At 43.1% G+C, this 17,883-nt stretch overlaps 1 protein-coding gene across 4 annotated transcripts in view; it reads left to right on the forward strand.

Annotated features, from left to right (window-relative positions):
• Positions 1-306: 306 nt before the first annotated feature.
• The window catches only part of PTPN3 (protein tyrosine phosphatase non-receptor type 3), a 268,650-nt gene continuing 251,073 nt past the window's right edge, over positions 307-17,883 (forward strand). For 2 of the 4 annotated variants that reach the window (XM_048839333.2, XM_075125561.1), the window contains exon 1: positions 307-459. The gene's annotated coding sequence lies outside the window, so the exon portion shown is untranslated. Of the gene's footprint in view, positions 460-703; positions 841-17,883 lie in introns of those variants that run through there. The other 2 variants (XM_048839334.2, XM_075125560.1) reach the window with 2 other exon arrangements.

The raw sequence follows: 17,883 nt of genomic DNA on the forward strand, positions 1-17,883 counted from the left end.
GCCCCCCCCGCGGCGTGAGCCAGCCCCTGGCACCCCGGCCTCAGGCGCGGCCCGGCGCGGACCTCGGCCACCTGCTCCTCCCCAGGCTGCGGGCGCGGGGCGGCTCCACTGCGCAGGCGCGTCTTGCGGGGGGGGGTGTGTGTGTGTGGGTGGAGCACCACCCCCCCCACCCCGTGAGGTCACTCGGCCCGCGCCCCTCCCCCCTCCGGCAGCGGCCGAGGGTTGCCGAGCGGCGGGCCGGGGCTCGCGGGCGCCGCTAGGGGGCAGTTGCGGGCGCAGCCGGGCGAGCCCAGCGGGGAGGCGGCGGCGGCGGCGGCGCTGGGAGCGGGTCCGTGGTGCGGAGTCCGGCGCAGCTTCCTGGTCGCGTGCGGGGAGCCCGGCACCTGCTCGGCGCGGCCCGCGGGAGAGAGGCGCCCCGGGCCGGGAGCAGCGGGGCGGCGCTGCCCCATGGTGCGGCAGGTACCGAGCGGGGGCGGGGGCACGCTGCCCGGGGAGCCGCCCGCTGCGCTGGGGCCGGGGCGAAAGTTTGCGGGGTGTGGGCGGTAGGGGGCCTCGTGGGAGGCTGCCCGGCCCCGGGTCGGTCTGCTTGGCCGCTGTCCGCGAGGGGCGGCCCCGTGCGAGGGGCGGGGGCTGGCGGGCGGGGTCCCGAGGTGGGGGGGGGGTCCGAGGTTGGGGGGCTCTGAGGCGGGCAGGGGAAGCTGATCAGCATCTTCCAGCCCGACGCCGGGCACCGCTGGTTCATAGCTAGTGTCCTCCGAGGATGGTGTCTTCCAGGCTCCGAGCAGCTGTTACGAGCTCCGGTCTGTGCCCCACTGGGATACACCGTGTTTCCCCGAGTAGGTGAGGTGCTCTGAACGGCAGCTCTGGGGAGGCTGGCCAAGCGCTGCTAGGATGATCTTTCAGTTATGAAGTCACTTCTCTGAGTTTAGTTTCCAGCTGCATTTAAACTGGCTATAAATGACTTGGAAACTCTTGCAAACTTTGTAAATATCCTAAGAAGTTCACATAGCTAAGAAAAGTTGACAGATGTTCGTTGCAGTGTAACTTGCAGAAGTGTTTTTTTTTTTTTTGGTTATAGGGCTACTCTGATTCGTTTAATCGTTTTCACCTTGGCCTCTTCTCTCCAAGTCAATCACAAAATACATTGAATAATAGTTTGTGTGTAGTATTGTTTTTAAAACAAAGTTGTTTTAACTGTGTTTTTCTATTGGTCATCTTTATTTCTGGAGTAGTAAAGGTAAATGGACTTGAACTTTTCAAAAAATTGCAATCTCATTTTAGTTGCCATATTACTAAATATTTCCTAATTTGCTGTTTCATAGATAATAGAAACCACCTCAAAGGGTGCCAGTTTTCCACAGTAGTTCTTTTCTGCATGTTGCGTGCTGACTTGTATCATGTATACAGGTTTTTGGTGCCATAACTAAGCAGCAAAGAAAGTAAAATACATTAGATTTTAAAGTGTGAAATTTCCACTCAGTTGGAATCCTCCTTATGACCTCACCTTTGCTGTGATGTCTCCAACAATTTAGCCATCTAATGTGGAGGAGGCAGGGCAGCTGAAAGTAAAGGGTATGCTTTATGAAATACACACACTACTTGTATGTTGTCTTTTTTGCCTCCATTCTTAGCTTCATTTGTCTCTTTTTAGAATATAAACTTTTTGGAGCATGGGTTGTTTTTCCCTGTATGTCTGTACTGCACCTAGTACATTGCAGGCACTACTGTAATACATAATAGAATTAAAAACTAGTTGACACATTGATAGCCTTAAATACAGATACTGCTAATTTGACATTTGAAACATTACTTACTTGTAGTAATACACTTATAACTGGTTTCAGAGTAGCAGCCATGTTAGTCTGTATTCACAAAAAGAAAAGGAGTACTTGTGGCACCTTAGAGACTAACAAGTTTATTTGAGCATAAGCTTTCCTGAGCTACAGCTCACTTCATCAGATGCTGTAGCTCACGGAAGCTTATGCTCAAATAAATTTGTTAGTCTCTAAGGTGCCACAAGTACTCCTTTTCTTTTTACACTTATAACTGAAAGTCTTAAATGTAAGTGTTGATATAGCAGAACTTTTGTATCATTTTCTTAACATTTATTTTTTCAATAACTGTGTTCAGATTTTTTATACTCATTCACATTTAGGAGGATCATTAATTGGTTGCTTTAAAAAAAGTATTAAACTTTTGTAAGCAACAACAAATTGTCTTAATAGTTGGGTGGTTCCACTTCCAAAGGAAACCGCTAACAAACAGGAGTCAGAAAAGAAAGATGAGATCCCATTGTAACTAGTGAATTCTGAATAACTGCTTATGAAATACAAATAATACAGTCTTGGTGACACTTGACTTCTTCAAGCACTGTCTTATTTTGGGAAAAAATCTTGACTGGGAGAAGACAAATCATGTTTAACACATCATCCATTTAGAACCACATTTCTTATTTTAAATATATTGGAAAAGGAACATGTGCCAAATAGTAGGAATACTTATCACATATATAGCACTGTACCTCTTCAAAGTATTTTACAAATTGATTTATTTGAAGAACTGTCTTGTGTTGATAAGATTGTTGAGGAAATTATTTTTTTGTTTCATAAAACACTTAATATTAGTGACATATTTGATCCTTACTTATGCAGATTCTTTAACACCTAATTACTTGCTAGAGGTTTGTAATTATAAGCATTTATAAGGGGCCTATAATTTTATCATCTGTTTTACATGTTTTATAATTGGGGCAGTTAATTCACACTTTTAATTGAAGAGAACACAGAATGTTTTTCTAATATTAACTGAATTCCTGTAGAATATCTTTCTTGTTTTCAGAAAACATTATCAATGTGAAAAGACTGCTGTAGCAATTAGGTTGAAGTGACCAAACTAAACTTTGTAATTTAACAGTCACTTATCTGGACAACTGGTAAACTGTCTCCACAGTGAATTTTTAAGTGATCAGTCCCTATAACATAGAGACAGGCCAATAACACTTCTTACATGGAAAATTTAATAAATGAAATCAGAACAATGATGATAATGTGGATACTTTGTGGAAACTGATTACTTTTACACATCAAATCTGTGTTTTCCCTCACCTACTCTAGTATGTTGAAAGCAAAACTTAAATTTAAGATTCCTGTTTTTTAAATTTGGGTTACTTCAGTGATACATAAATAGTTTTTCAATATGTTCCTGTGCAGTTTTTCTATGAAGCTCAGTAACAATAATCTTTCAGCAGCTCAAGAATTTTCATGTATACAAAAGTAATTAAAGCCAAAGAATTGTGTTAAGTACACTAAACAACAATATGGATATCAGTGTTTATATTTCCTTATTCCATTTGTTTGCTGATGGTCTTTAACATGTAGTAGTTATGGATTTGACTATCAGATTACAAATAAAAAAGGGGACTCTGACCCTAAATAGACACTTAAGACTACTTATTTGTTTCAATCCATCTTTTTAAAGATAGTAATACATACGTGTCTATATTAAGAGTTTTGTGTAGCGCTTGTAGCCCTCTTTTCCCTCAGTCCTGTGCGGAAGTGTTCCCTTACATCGACTGAATTTATGAGAACAGTTTTATATCAGAGACAACTGTGCACAATTCTTCTGTTGGAAAGAGTGCTAGAGTAGAAGATTGAGAGAAAAGGATTTTAAAAATTATTTGATAGCTCATGAAGCTTGAAGAAATATATAATTTGTTTTGTTTTTATATTATTGGGAATCAGAGTGTTTGACTTAATTTGTATAATCAATGATTCATAGACTTTAAGGTCAGAAGGGACCATCATGATCATGTAGTGTGACCTCTTGCACATTGCAGGCTACAGAACCTCACCCAACCACTCCTGTAATAGACCCCTAACCTCTGGCTGAGTTAGTGAGTGCCTCAAATCATGGTTTAAAGACTTTAAGTTTCAGAGAATCCACCATTTACGCTAGTTTAAACCTGCAAGTGACCTGTGCCCGATGCTGCAGAGGAAGGTGAAAAAACCCTAGGATTTCTGCCAATCTGACCTGGGGGAAAATTCTTTCTCAGCCTCAAATATGGTGATCAGTTAGACCTTGAGTACATGGGCAAGATTCACCAGCTGACACCTGGGAAAGAATTCTCTGTAGTAAACCAGAGCCCTCCCCATCTAGTGTCCCATTGCACCGTTAAAAACAAGCTATCTTACAAGTCGTAGTTTTTATTGTATAAGACACACAGGGCTTGACCCCACAAAGGGACTTTAGGCATGCCTAAGTCCAACATTTAGGCATTCTCTGAGATCCTTAAAACTGCCTCGCAGTTGCTGTTTAACCTTGGAGGTTCCTTGTGGTGGCTAAATTTCTGCTGGTGTGAATGCACAAAGCCACATAAATCCTGGTGTTGCTGAGCAGCTCACAGCCCCACTGGGATTCTCAAATTAGGTGTTCCTCAGTCTGTTTTGCCTGTGGGATCTGATCTGGGAGGCATTTTCATGGCATGTTGACTGGATCAGGCCCAGTCCAGGACAGTCAGGTGTGAGCAGATTGGGAATTTTTTGAAGTGGATGTGTGCATGCGTATGTACATACATAGCCAATAGCTCAGTGGTTAGAGTACTCATCTACAATGTGGGATACCTATTTGTAAATTCCCATTCTGTCTGTTTAAGAACAGGGACTTGAGCCCATGTTTACCTCATCCCATGTAAATGCTTTGACCACCAGGTTATTGACTATAATGGAGTGGAGGTTTTGCTTGTGCTCTCTCTCTGTGGCGCGTGTGTGTGTGCTTATGAGATGTGGTTAAGGTGTCTAATTCCAGGAATGGATTCATGGCTATGAATCTGGAGTGGAGATAATCACTCCAGACCAGGGATGGTCAAACTTTTTGGCCCGAGGGCCACATCAGGCAATAGAAATTATATGGTGGGCCATGAATGCTCACAAAATTGGGGTTGGGGTGCAGACTCTGGGGTGGGGCTGGGGATGAGGAACTTGGGGTGTAAAGAGCGTGCTCTGGGGATCAGGGCTGGGGCAGGAGTGTGGGAAGGGGTGCAGGTTCTGGCTGGGGGCCCAGGCTCTGGGCTGGGGATGAGAGGTTTGGGGTGCAGGAGGGTGCTCCGGGCTGGGATTGAGGGGTTTGGAGAGCGGGAGGGGGATCAGGGCTGGGGCAGGGGGTTGGGACGTGGGGAGAGGTTGAGGGGTGCAGGCTCCAAGCGGCACTTACCTCAAGTGGCTCCTGGAAGCAGTGGCATGTATCTTCTCCGGTTCCTAAACGGAGGTGCGGCCAGGCGGTTCTGCAGGCACCGCCCTTGCAGCTCCCATTGGAGCGCATAGGAGCTGGAGTGGGGCCATGCCGCTGCTTCTGGGAGCTGCATTTTGCAGCCCCTGACCCTGCACCCCGGCTGGGGTTGAGCCTTTTGGTGTGGCCCTCGACCCAGTTCCCCAGCCAGAGCAGGGCCAAGCCACATGGTGTGGCCCCTGACCCAGTGTCTGCAGAGAAGGTCAAAACTGTCTGGTGCAGCCCCTGACACAGCACCCTGGCTGGAGCGCCGGAGCGGGGCCGAGTCGCTTGGCGCGGCTTGCAGGCTGGCTTAAAACAGCTCATGGGCCGGATCCGGCCCGCGGGCCATAGACTGACTAACTCTGGGCCAGACTTAGGTACCTAACTGCCTTTGAGGAGTGGGGCTTAGATTCCGCTCCTCAGCATTTCCTGATGTCTAGGGCAGCACCCCGTTCAGTATGTTATCTTCTGTGAATCCCGTCCTCAAGTGCTTAACTCTCCCAGTGGATGGTACAGGGAGGCTGGGTGACTAACTCAAGTCTAAAGATTTCACTTGGCAGCAGAGCTCCTAAAAGTTAGCTGTTGTAATGTTGAGCATTGCTATTGCTAAGTCTTTTTGTGGATCTAGCTCAGAGGGCCCGTGGGATCCTCCTGCCTGGCCCATGAGCTCCTGGCCTGGGAGGCTAGCTTCTGGCCCCACCCCTGCTGTTCCCCCTCCCCTGCGGCCTCAGCTCACTGCACCGCTGGTGCAATGCTCTGGGCGGCAGGGCTGAGAGCTCTTTCCAGGCAAGACAGCTGCAGAACCGCAGCCTGACCCGTGCTCTGTGCTGCGCAGTGGCGTGGCTGGCTCCAGCTGGGTGGCACGGTTGGCTCTCCTGGTGCTCTGGGTGGCGTGGCTGTAGTGGCGCCAGCCACTGGTGCTCCAGGCAGCGCGGTAAGGGCGCAGGGAGCAGGAGGGGTTGGATAGAGGGCAGGGGAGTTTGGGGTGGTGGGCAGGGGGCAGGGGTGTGGATAGGGATTGGGGCGGTCAGAGGGCGGGGAACAGGGGGGTTGAATGAGGGCAGGGATCCCAGGGGAGCAATCAGGAAGGAGGGGGGGGTTGGATGGGGCTGTGGGGGGCAGTTGGGTGGGAGGTTCTGGGGGCGGTCAGGGAACAGGGCTGGCTGGATGGGGCAGGAGTCCTGGGGGGGGCATCGGGGTGAGAAGCAGGGGGGGTCGGATAGGGGGCGGGGGCCAGGCCACACCTGGCTGTTACAATTTTGGAAAACCAATGTGGCCCTCAGGCCAAAAAGTTTGCCTGCCCCTGATCTAGCCCATAGTACTTGAAACAAGTTGTTTTGTCTTTACAACGCATTCACTGAAATAGTCTGTTATAAAAACAGCAAGGAGTCCGGTGGCACCTTAAAGACTAACAGATTTATTTGGGCATAAGCTTTCGTGGGTAAAAAAAACCCACTTCTTCAGATGCATGGAGTGGAAATTACAGATGCAGGCATTATATACTGACACATGACAAGAAGGGAGTTACCTCACAAGTGGAGAACCAATGTTGACAGGGCCAATTCGATCAGGGTGGATGTAGTCCACTCCCAATAATTGGTGAGGAGGTGTCAATTCCAGGAGAGGCAAAGCTGCTTTTGTAGCGAGCCAGCCACTCCCAGTCCCTATTCAAGCCCAAATTAATGGTGTTAAAATTTGCAAATGAATGTTAGTTCTGCTGTTTCTCTTTGAAGTCTGTTTCTGAAGTTTTTTTGTTCAAGTATAGCTACTTTTAAATCTGTTATAGAATGTCCAGGAAGATTGAAGTGTTCTCCTACTGGCTTTTTGTATATTACTATTCCTGATGTCTGATTTGTGTCCATTTATTCTTTTACATAGGGACTGTCCGGTTTGGCCAATGTACATGGCAGAAGGGCATTGCTGGCACATGGTGGCATATATAACATTAGTAGACATGCAGGTGAATGAGCCCCTGATGGTGTGGCTGATGTGGTTGGGTCCTCCGATGGTGTCGCTAGAGTAGATATGGGGACAGAGTAGGCAATTAGGTTTGCTACAAGGATAGGTTCCTTGGCTAGTGTTTCTGTGGTGGGTAGTTGCTGGTGAGTATTTGCTTCACCATTTGGGGAGCTGTGTGTAAACGAGGACTGGCCTGCCTCCCAAGGTCTGTGAGAGTGAGGGATCATTTTCCAGGATAGGTTGTAGATTGCTGATAATGTGCTGGTGAGGTTTAGCTAGGGGCTGTATGTGATGGCCAGTGGGGTTCTCTTATTTTTCATGTTGGGCCTGTCCTGTAGTAGGTGACTTCTGCTTACCCGTCTCCCTCTGTCAATCTGCTTCATCACTTCCCCAGGTGGGTATTGTAGTTTTAAGAATGCTTGATAAAGATCTTGTAGGTGTTTGTCTCTGTCTGAGAGATTGGAGCAAATTCGGTTGTATCTTAGGGCTTGGATATAGAAAATGGATCGTGTGATGTGTCCTGGATGGAGCTGGAGGCATGTAGGTAAATATAGCGGTCAGTAGGTTTCTGGTATAGTGGGGTGGTTATGTGACCATCGCTTATTTGTACTGTAGTGTCCAGGAAGTGGATCTCTTGTGTGGACTGGTCCAGGCTGAGGTTTATGGTGGGGTGGAAATTGTTGAAATCTAGGTGGAATTCTTCAAGGGCCTCCTTCTCGTGAGTCCATATGAGAAAGATGTCATCAGTGTAGCGCAAGTAGAGGAGAGGCGCTAGGGGACGAGAGCTGAGGAAGAGTTGTTCTAAGTCAGCCATAAAAATGTTGGCATACTGTGGGGCCGTGCGGGTACCCATAGCATTGCTGCTGTCTTGAAGATATAAGTTGTCCCCAAATCTGAAATGGTCGTAGGTAAGGACAAAGTCACAAAGCTCAGCCGCCAGGTGTGCTGTGGCCTCATCAGGGATACTGTTATTGACAGCTCGTGGAATATTGGTGTAAAGAGCTTCTACATCCACGGTGGCCAGGATGGTGTTTTCAGGAAGATCACCAATGCATTGTAGTTTCCTCAGGAAGTCGGTGGTGTCTCGAAGATAGCTAGGAGTGCTGGTAGCGTAGGGTCGGAGGAGAGAGTCCAATGTTACACTCCATTCTGCAATTCTGATTATATTTCTGTTATCGCCCATGGCTTTTTACTTTAGCAGTCTGGGTTGTCACTAACAAAGATTCAAGTAACTCTGGTCTTGATGTTTTTCACAACTATCCTATGCTGAAATTGCAAATTGGAAAATTATTCCACAATAAATTATATTAATGAAAGAGGATTTAAATGATGGTATTGAATATTTGAGTTGTATGGAACATAGTAATAATAATAATAATAACAGTAATAGTGTCTAGCTTAGATTATCTTGTTCCCTTTTCTTGCCTGACACAGTAGTAGAGCCACATTCACAATGTAAGTGGGAATGCTATAAATAGAACAGCAAGGTTTGGCCTTAAAGTTCTAGTCTGAAAAAAAGACACTGTAAAAATGACACATTTATAACCAGTGGATCAGTTTCCTGTGTGTATTCATTGACAAAAAAATAAGGTTTTTCTGCTCTTTGCTCCTGTTAATGCAGCAGAGTGCTTTTGTAGAGTGATTTGGATTCGGTTCCTTCTTCATCAAACAGTATTGTTTACTAAGTTCTAACTAGATCCATCTGTGCAATTTCACAAAAGTCTGTAGGATTTACCAGGTGTCACTTGTGGTGATGTGTGAGAAGAAAACAGTGTAGCTTAATTTTAAAATCCTATGTTGCATTCTCAGTTAGTAGTTAGGGGAAAACCCCATCCTTTTTATTTGTAAATTAAATATATGTATGTGAAGACCCCTAAGAAACAGCGAACAGTTTACCTCTCAGAATATAATCACCTTGCTTTAAGGATGATGAGGTGTTATGTTTTTAATAATTATAATGGAGTTTAATGAAGAGCTTAGATACTGTTAGCTTCATATCAGTATGTACTGAACCTTACAAAGAGTAAATCTGTTTTTTTTCCTTAGCATTGTAAGTATCTAAATATAGGAAATCAAAAGAAAATGGGCTAGCATGTTTTAGAAACATTATGGCATTTATTTATTTCTTCCTTGCATTTAAAACATTTGATGGAAAACAAGTAATTCAGAAATACTCTTTAATGAGTGACTTGTATGGTATACAGTCCTTCTCTTTTAACTCTTACTTTCACACTACTTTGCTTTTGGCAGACTCTTTTCCAAGTCTTGAAGACTTTTCCTATAAAGGGGATATTGATGCCTCCTTATTTTTGAAAATGTTCCATCTACCAATTTAAAGTATACCTCTATTTCCAAGGCTTATAATACTTAGATGACATAAATAGCTTTTGCCTTGAATTATAACTTAACTTTATGCTATGATTTCATGCCTTAACATACTTGTCAGCTACACAAGGCTAAGTTGAAACATGTGTTGTGCTATACCACCTTACTTTTAGAAATTTGTAACAGGCTGTAATGTGCATGTTCCCTAAATGTTAATATTGCTAAAGACATTGGTGTTACGCTTTTGTTAAGTGATGGGAAATGTTCAGTTTATTTCTTTTTGTCTTGTAATGGCTGATGCTTTTGTGACTGTATTCTTATTTCACAGATTTCATCGTTTAGTGTACACTTGATATTTGTTTTTTAATATATCTCTCCTTTGTGTCCTTTGAGATGATCCGAACAAGTTAAATAGCTAAATTTCCTAGTAACTAGATTATAAAGGAAGTAGATGTCTTGCACAAGAAACATAGTAATTTTACGATGTGGCATCTCAGATGAATGAGTAATAGAAAGTAATGAATTGTAGAAATGAGAGCCCCAATCCTGCAAATGGATCTGTATGAGTGGACCTCTGTCCCCAAGCAGAGCCCAGCGGCCTTTGTAGAGCTTTCCACAGGTGTGAGGGTCCATTTGCACACAGCCCCTTGAAGTCAATGGGGCACTGCATGGGCATGGAAATCAACTTGTATAGATCATCTTGCAGGACTGGGGCCATAGTTACCAGCTCCCCCAAGTCTCCCCAGTAGCTCTGTGCTTTGATTTCCTTCCATAGTTCCACTGAAGTTGTGGATCCTCTGAGTTACTGTTTTCCCTTTCAGTCTATGTGACAGTGAAAGCAAGTAACATGCAGACTTACCAAAGGAATTTCAAAACATCCTCACGGCTTTATTCTTAGACAGCACAAGAAATATATAGATATGTGGAAAAATTACAATACCTGCATGTAAATTCTGCCTCAGTTTCCTCACAACTCTTTGGATTTTGGTCAGTATCCTTATAGGGTCCCAGGGACCCTCCTTTTATCCTTCTTCTGCACAGCCTTAACATCTGGTCTGGTCTCTATAATGGCTTATAAGAGCTTTCCTTGTATGAAGTTCTGGTCCCTCTGTGTCAGATGACCGTTCCCAATGGTTTCATCTCCCTTGTCAGGTGATCCATTGCTTTGTTATGGACCCCTGCAATCAAACTGGTAAAGTTGGTTCCCCTTGGATTCAGACAGCATATTGTCCTAGGATTATTCTATGTGAATGGAAGACCATCCAGGTTATCGACTACTGATTAGTGTTTAATTCACCCCTGTGTGTGCACACTGTTCTGAAACCAAATTAGAAGGGTATAACTAGCAATTTTAACTAGAGCTGTTGTGCAGGGGACATCACAAAGGATTTAAAAACGTCTTCATCTGTTTTCATTCCGATTAGAAACAACATGGAAAACTTTTAAATTCTCCACAAACGAAAATTACCCCCCCAAATCTTAGTTAATTGGAACAGAATGTTTCAACAAAATCAACATCTTTTATATCAGCTTTGCTTTTGCATTATGATATGAAACTCATTTTTTTTTAAAATGAGTCATTTCACAACAAAAAATCAGTATGCTTTATTCCAATATTTTTAATGTCAAGTTTGTCACAATTTTATGAAACATTTTGACTCTGGAATGGCATTCTCTATGGGAAATGGTTCCATCAATTTTTTTCCCGACCAATTCTAACTTTAACACTTCCGCTAGTTTCTTTATTCTCCTACTGAGAGTGGAGAGCTGCTTTTCCTTTCAAGCCACCTAGCTCTGGGGCTTACATTATTAATCAGGAGAAGTTTTACTTAATAAAGACTTAAATAAGTTTTAGGGAGGAGAGCAATTATATGAACAAATGAAACAGACTAAAGTATTATTTCATTATTATGTTACATGATGGATTATGTGTATCTCCTTAATGTACTAAAACAGCCAAGGCACATCCTGCTAACCTAGGAATCTCCCAAGCTTTAATCACACACACACTTATGGAAGTCAAGAGGAAAAGAGGTACTAAACTTCCCAGCCACAGCTACTAATCCTAATAAGCTATGTGCTATTGGCCTTCCTGTGATGATATCTTTATAACATAAGTTCTCTTAAAAAATTATGTAACCTCCTTAAGAGTTTAGTCTATATAAATGCAATCCAAAATGCATGGTACCTGCTGCTTTTTTGTTGTTTCTAATGCTTCTAGATAATCCTAGTTATTTAGTGACTCTTGCCTGGCAGTGCTTTCTCTTACTCATGATGTTGAAGTTGGTCAATAATTGCAGGAAGTTGAGCTCTGACCTGTTTTACTGTTTCTGTGTACTTTAATGATCCTTACGTTGTTTTAGCTACAATTGCTGATGACAATGTGTTGTTCTTCAATATTGATGAACTCAAATCTGTGGCCCTCATTCTGCAAACACCTAGGCCGGGTCTACACACAGATTTGTACTGATATAACTATTTCTTTTAAGGAGTATGATTATTTTTTTCCTTAATAGTTACACAGGTAAACATGCTAGAGTGGGCTTATTTATACTGGTATAACTTATTTCTGTTCCCACAAGAGAATAGCTATACTACTCTACTGGTTTAATACAGATATATCTATGTACGCACTACGAGAGGATTATACTGCATTAATTAGAACATTATAATTGGATGCAAAAGTTGTACTTCTAGGCAAAGTCTTTCACATGTACTTAAAGTTAAGCATATGTAAGTGTTTGCAGGCCCTCTGATTTGTGTGGCTGTATCAATGTTACAGAACATGCTAGCTCTGATGGTTTATTTTGAATAGGATAACATTTTTAATGTGGTAGCTGGGAGTGGGGTGTTAGCTAAAGTTCTAAATAATGCATTCTAAAAATCTAGTTTTTGTTGTACTTCAATCAAGTTGAAGATAGGTTAGCACATGTCAAAGTATAGCAAACCTTTTCTACACACTAAAGTTTTAGTCCAACCCATCCAACTCCCCCTGCTCCTTGTCCCCTGATCGCCCCCTCCTGGGACCCTTGCTCCTAACCACCCCCAGAGGACTGCACTCCCATCCAACGCTCCCTGTTCCTGGGGGAGGGGCCAGGGGTTATCCGTGCTGGCCAGGATGGTCCTGCAGGTCGGATGTGGGCCGTAGTTTGCCCACCTCTGGTCTAAAATGTTAGTGGAATTCCTTAGTTTTCTATGGAGCCCAGGTCTTTAAGGTTATCGGAAATCTTCAAAAACTTGTACTTTGCTTCCTCTCTTTGGTACTTGTAGATTTCCTTCTGCTGTCATATTCTCAAATCACTCGACTACTGCTGCTGCACCCTTGTTCATTTGGAATTTCATTCGAGGTTTGTGGTAATTTCTCATCCCCATTCATCACTGGATGTTCTTAAGAAAAAAGGGTATACCTTATTTTCCAGATCCATACCCTATTATGTGCTCTATGTTTGTGTTCTCCTTGGCTATGTCGTCTTTTGGTTTCTGCTAAAAGGCATAGTGTCACTAACTTTACTGTTGGCCTTTTAAAGAAATTGTGAGTTAATTTCATTTTGGAAGTAGTTCATGTTGTACTTAAGCCAGTCTCATGCGTAAGTCTAAGATTTTGTCACGAATATTTTTAGTAAAAGTCGTGGACAGGTCACAGGCAATAAAGAAAAATTCACAGACGCCTGTGACCTATCCGTGACTTATACTAAACATATTCATGACAAAATGGGGAGCTCAGCGGTGGGGTCCCCACACCACCTCTAGCAGGTAGGCAGTGCGGGCGCCCACTCAGCGGGGACTCAGAGCTCCAGGGGCCCCCACTGCCCATGGCGGCTGGGAGCTCTGGGGTACCCCCTGCAGTGGCAGGGAGCTCCAGGGTACCCCCCTGGCAGCGGTACCCCGGAGCTCCTGGCTGCCACGGGCTGAAATCGCAGAGGTCCCTGGAAGTCACGGATTCTGTGACTTCTGCAATCTCCATTAATGAATCAGCCATAGCCTTACTCATGCATTACGCTAATCCAGGTATCTTTTTGTATGAGCCATACCCCTATACCATGTTTCTACGAGAAGATCCTATTTTACTTATATATCTTTAAAATATAAAACTAAAAACCTTTTGTGTGTTTTTTTTAACACTTCTTTGGAAACAAGTAGTAAAGTGTGTGTTTTGTATAATGTGAAAAAGCTACTAGCAATTTAATGTTGCTTGTTTGACTTCCTGTTTTCTGAGGAATTCTACAAAGTCTGTCCATTTTTGTAATGCTGTAGCTGGTAGATATTGCAAGTCTTGTCCATCAGTATGGACTGTTTCCTTTACTATTTCTGTTTTTGCCTAATTGAAGGACTCAGTAGAGTAATTCAAACAAATACTTTACCATGAGCATGGAGACCATCTGAATGGAAAACAGAAGCATTTAAATACTTTGGGTCTGAAAATGATTTGAAACTCACTGAACATCCCAGGTGTAATTGAGGAAAATCCGACTTTCAAATGTTTTGCTTTGCATTTTGAGCCATTCATTTCTTACCTGAGGAAGTAGCTGTGGATTACACATGTATTATATTAACAATAGTTTTTTTTAATGAAGAGGCTACACTTTTTAGGGAATTCAACTTGTCACGGTTGAAGAAATATTTTATAGGTCTGTAGTTAGCCATAAACTATTTTTGTTGTGTCTGTAGATTTGGGTGAATGAACCAACAAGGTCGGTCTCTCTATGAAGCAGTTGTCAAAAAAGTGCATATACTTAAAGATAGGCCCTGAGGGACTGCTCTAGTCAAGGCTTGCTGTCTTATGTGGTACATTAGTCCAAAATTCTGTGGCAGAAATCCCAGAACAGTGCAGCTGTGCCCTAGTCAATACACTACTCTCACTTCAGTATTCTCTGTTTGTGTACTTGGATGTTAGTTCAAAGTATGATATGTCGTACCCAAATTTTCTTTGCACATTCTTGAACTGAAAACACATTCCTTCAAACTGCTGTATTTCAAGTAGCTTGAAGTTTGGGAAATTTGTTAGTCTCTAAGGTGCCACAAGTACTCCTTTTCTTTTTAGTAGGCAGGAAGTGATTGTTTTTTGAGTACTAAAAAGGAGATGCATATTGTCTTTTCCTCCTCTTTTTGGGTAGAGGCAGAGGTGACTTTATGTTGATGGGAAGAGGTTTGAATCCATCATTCCTTCCACCCCAATAAATTCTGGCAGCAATTAACTGGCTGCACACTCTGTTCCAGTATCTGGCACCCATCAAACATCTGTGTGATGAAGTATATTAGCTTGATGTTTCTGTTAAAATAAGAAACAGTTAAATAGTTAGCAAGGCTTTCACTTAAATCACCCTCATTGGACATCACTCAACACCCCACTGAGATAAATGGAGCAGCTAATACTGCCATTATTTTTTTTTAAGCTGTCTGCAGACCCAGGCATTCAGTTACATTCATTTCACATTTTGAAGGTTATGTCTCCAAACATAAAAGGATTGTGACCTATTTTTTAAACTGTAGGTGAAATTCTGGAGCACAAGTATACAATATTTAAAACACAATGTGGCAGTTTGCAAAATCATAATCTCATTATGCATATAGCCTTGGTTGTGGTTAAAGTTGTCTGGACACTTCCATTCTAAGGGCTTGTCTACACTTGGAAGTTTACTAAAGTAGCTATTCAGAGGTAACAGTAGAATTTCTAATTTTAAGTTAGTTTAGATTGTGATCTGATTTTGAGGACCTATGATTTATTTCTAAGTAATGTGCCACTGTGCTCTAAAAATAAGATGTAATCCTTAAAATGAGACACAGTGAATGTCTCCCTGTCTTTGTTACCCAAGTGTAAGGTAAAGATCCTATGGCAATTTCTTTGAAAATAGTATTCCAAGTCCTCACCTTTGCCTATAACCCTGGCATCTGAAAGGCCGACTACCTACAGTATTTGGCTGGTGTATTGTTTTCTGAAGTTCAAAACATTTTCATATAGTATTTAGGGAGTAATTCTGACCCTTAAACTCAATCCATCACAAAAAGGGAAAACTGCTTTATTCTAAGGCTTAACCGTGGATCAGAACTATACAATTCTGATTTAGAGCATGTCTACATGCTTTTTGTACCAATTTAACTATATCAGGTTAGAAACCCATGTAATTAAATTGGTATGACCCGCTGGTGTCTGTTTCATTTGCAAAAAGTAGTGCTGATTGCAGGTTAAGCTGAACAAATGGAGCTTTATTAAACCTCGTGGACTGCGCTGTCCATGTCAGTTGCTTGCAGCCCAACTCTTCATATTCCTTGTTTCCCCTCAATAACAATTCCTTCAGGGAACATTGACCTTTAACTCCAATTCCAGTGATCATGATATATCTTCCGTATTTTACAAACATTTTAATATAAGCATTAAAAACAAATAATTGATGCCCAGACTCCCACCCCGTATCCCTTTGGTCAGAGATTGTTAGCTTGTTGCCAAGTTGGAGTCTCATCTTTACCCTAGACTCATCTGGTTACATAATCTTTGAGATAGTTTGGTCTCCTCAACAGGTAATCATACCGGGAGTGACCTAATTGTGTCCCTGTCACCTCTGTCTCTCCATTCTGTGATGATCTTTGTAGGCTCTCTCTCTGGGTGTTGTCTGCTGGCTCATAAGTGCCTCCTCTTCCTTCGGATCACTTACTTCTCTTGTGTATTCACTTTGTATGATCTGGGTGTCTTTGCACCCTTCACGACCCCTTTCGTTCGGTCCTGATGCCTCTCTAAGGGCTAGATCCTCAGAGAAGTGCCTGTGTCCAGGGCCAGTAGGTCCTTGTATTCTGGGGCCTGCTTTCTCTGATTGTTAGCCATCTCCTCTTGGCAGTGTGCTCATCTTTTCTGGCTGCAACAGATCTCCCCTCATGTGTAGTAGGGTTTTGATCCTTCATTCCATCAGTGCCTGTGCTGGACTGTTTTGGCATTCCTGTGTGCCAAAAATGCTGACAAGGCATCTGAACCAGAAGAAACAGCCTTGTGTAACAGTTCCTTAGCTGTTGTCACAGCTGATTCCAAGTTACCATTATTCTGTAGGTATACTGGGGAGGTGGTGTGGTGGCCAAACCCTCATTTGTGTACAGATTCCTTGAATTCTTCTGAGGCAAATTGGAGTCTGATTTCAGTGAATAAAGTCTCCGGAATGCTGTTATCTTGTAAAGTGGGCCTTCACTTTGGCAATCACTGACTTGTTTCTTGAATCAGGCAGGGTTTTGACCTCTGAGAAATTTGAATAGCAGTCCACTGTAATCAAATACTGCTTTTCCTTGAAGGTGAATAAGCCTGCTCCCAGAGTTGGGTGGGCAGCTCATGTGGTAACAGAGTCTCTTTCTGCTGGTGGTTATCAGACAATGGGTTCAAGGAGCAGAGTTGTGTATTGATTCTTGGCAAGTAAACGCACTCTTGAGTCCTTCTAAGACAGCTGTCAATGCCATGGTGTGAGGCAGGTATTTTTTGCATGACATCCTTGTGATTCTTCCTGTGGTACCCAGTGTTGTGAAACATCTTGTTACTATCTGCCCTTAGCATGAGAGAGCCTTATCTGTGCCTGCTGTGGGTCAGCTCCCTGACTTCACTGGCCACAGGAAACACAAGCACTCCTCTTTCAGCCTACGCAGGCTTTGCTGTCCCTCTGCAGGTTAGTGATAGGGACACTCCAACTCCTGAGCACTTTGAGTGTCTCCCTGGTATGTCCAGCCCCAGTTCCACTGGACACTCAGTGTTCACAGATTCACTGTACCCGAGAATCAGTACATTGCAGCTTATGAGCTTCACCTAAAATCACCCCTTTGTTTAACACACAGCACTTTGATATGGTTACAGAGAAAACAAGCAGAAGTTTATTTAACCAAGAGGAGAGATTCAAATGATAGGAAGTAGAAATACTGGAAAGAAATAGTTGTATATAAAATAAAATCCTACCATGCTTTCTAGAACCTAGACCAATTTAACTAGATACTTTAATGTCTTTTAGAGCAAAGCTCACCCCAAAGTCCTGCCAGTGTTTTTTTCAGCCAGATCTGGCTGGAATCCTTTTTTTCATGAAGCAAAATATTCTGCGAGCTTGTCCCCTAGGTAAAGGATCCTATTTGTCTCTTTGCACCTCCAGATATATCAAAAACAGTCCTTTGAGATTTATTCATAAATAAACAAGGAACGACAACTCTGTCCTCAAAATCTGATTCTATGCTGCTCATCTTCAATTTGAATATATGGTTCTAACTCCGATTGGTACTTGGCTTCTGTTTTCTGACCATCCTGCTAGTATCACTCTCTTGACTGCTTACAGCTGGATACCCTTTTCTATAGCCTCTTTGATTTCCATCAGTTTCATT

Source organism: Caretta caretta, chromosome 2 (genome assembly GCF_965140235.1).
Source record: "Caretta caretta isolate rCarCar2 chromosome 2, rCarCar1.hap1, whole genome shotgun sequence".
Classification (NCBI taxonomy): domain Eukaryota; kingdom Metazoa; phylum Chordata; order Testudines; family Cheloniidae; genus Caretta; species Caretta caretta.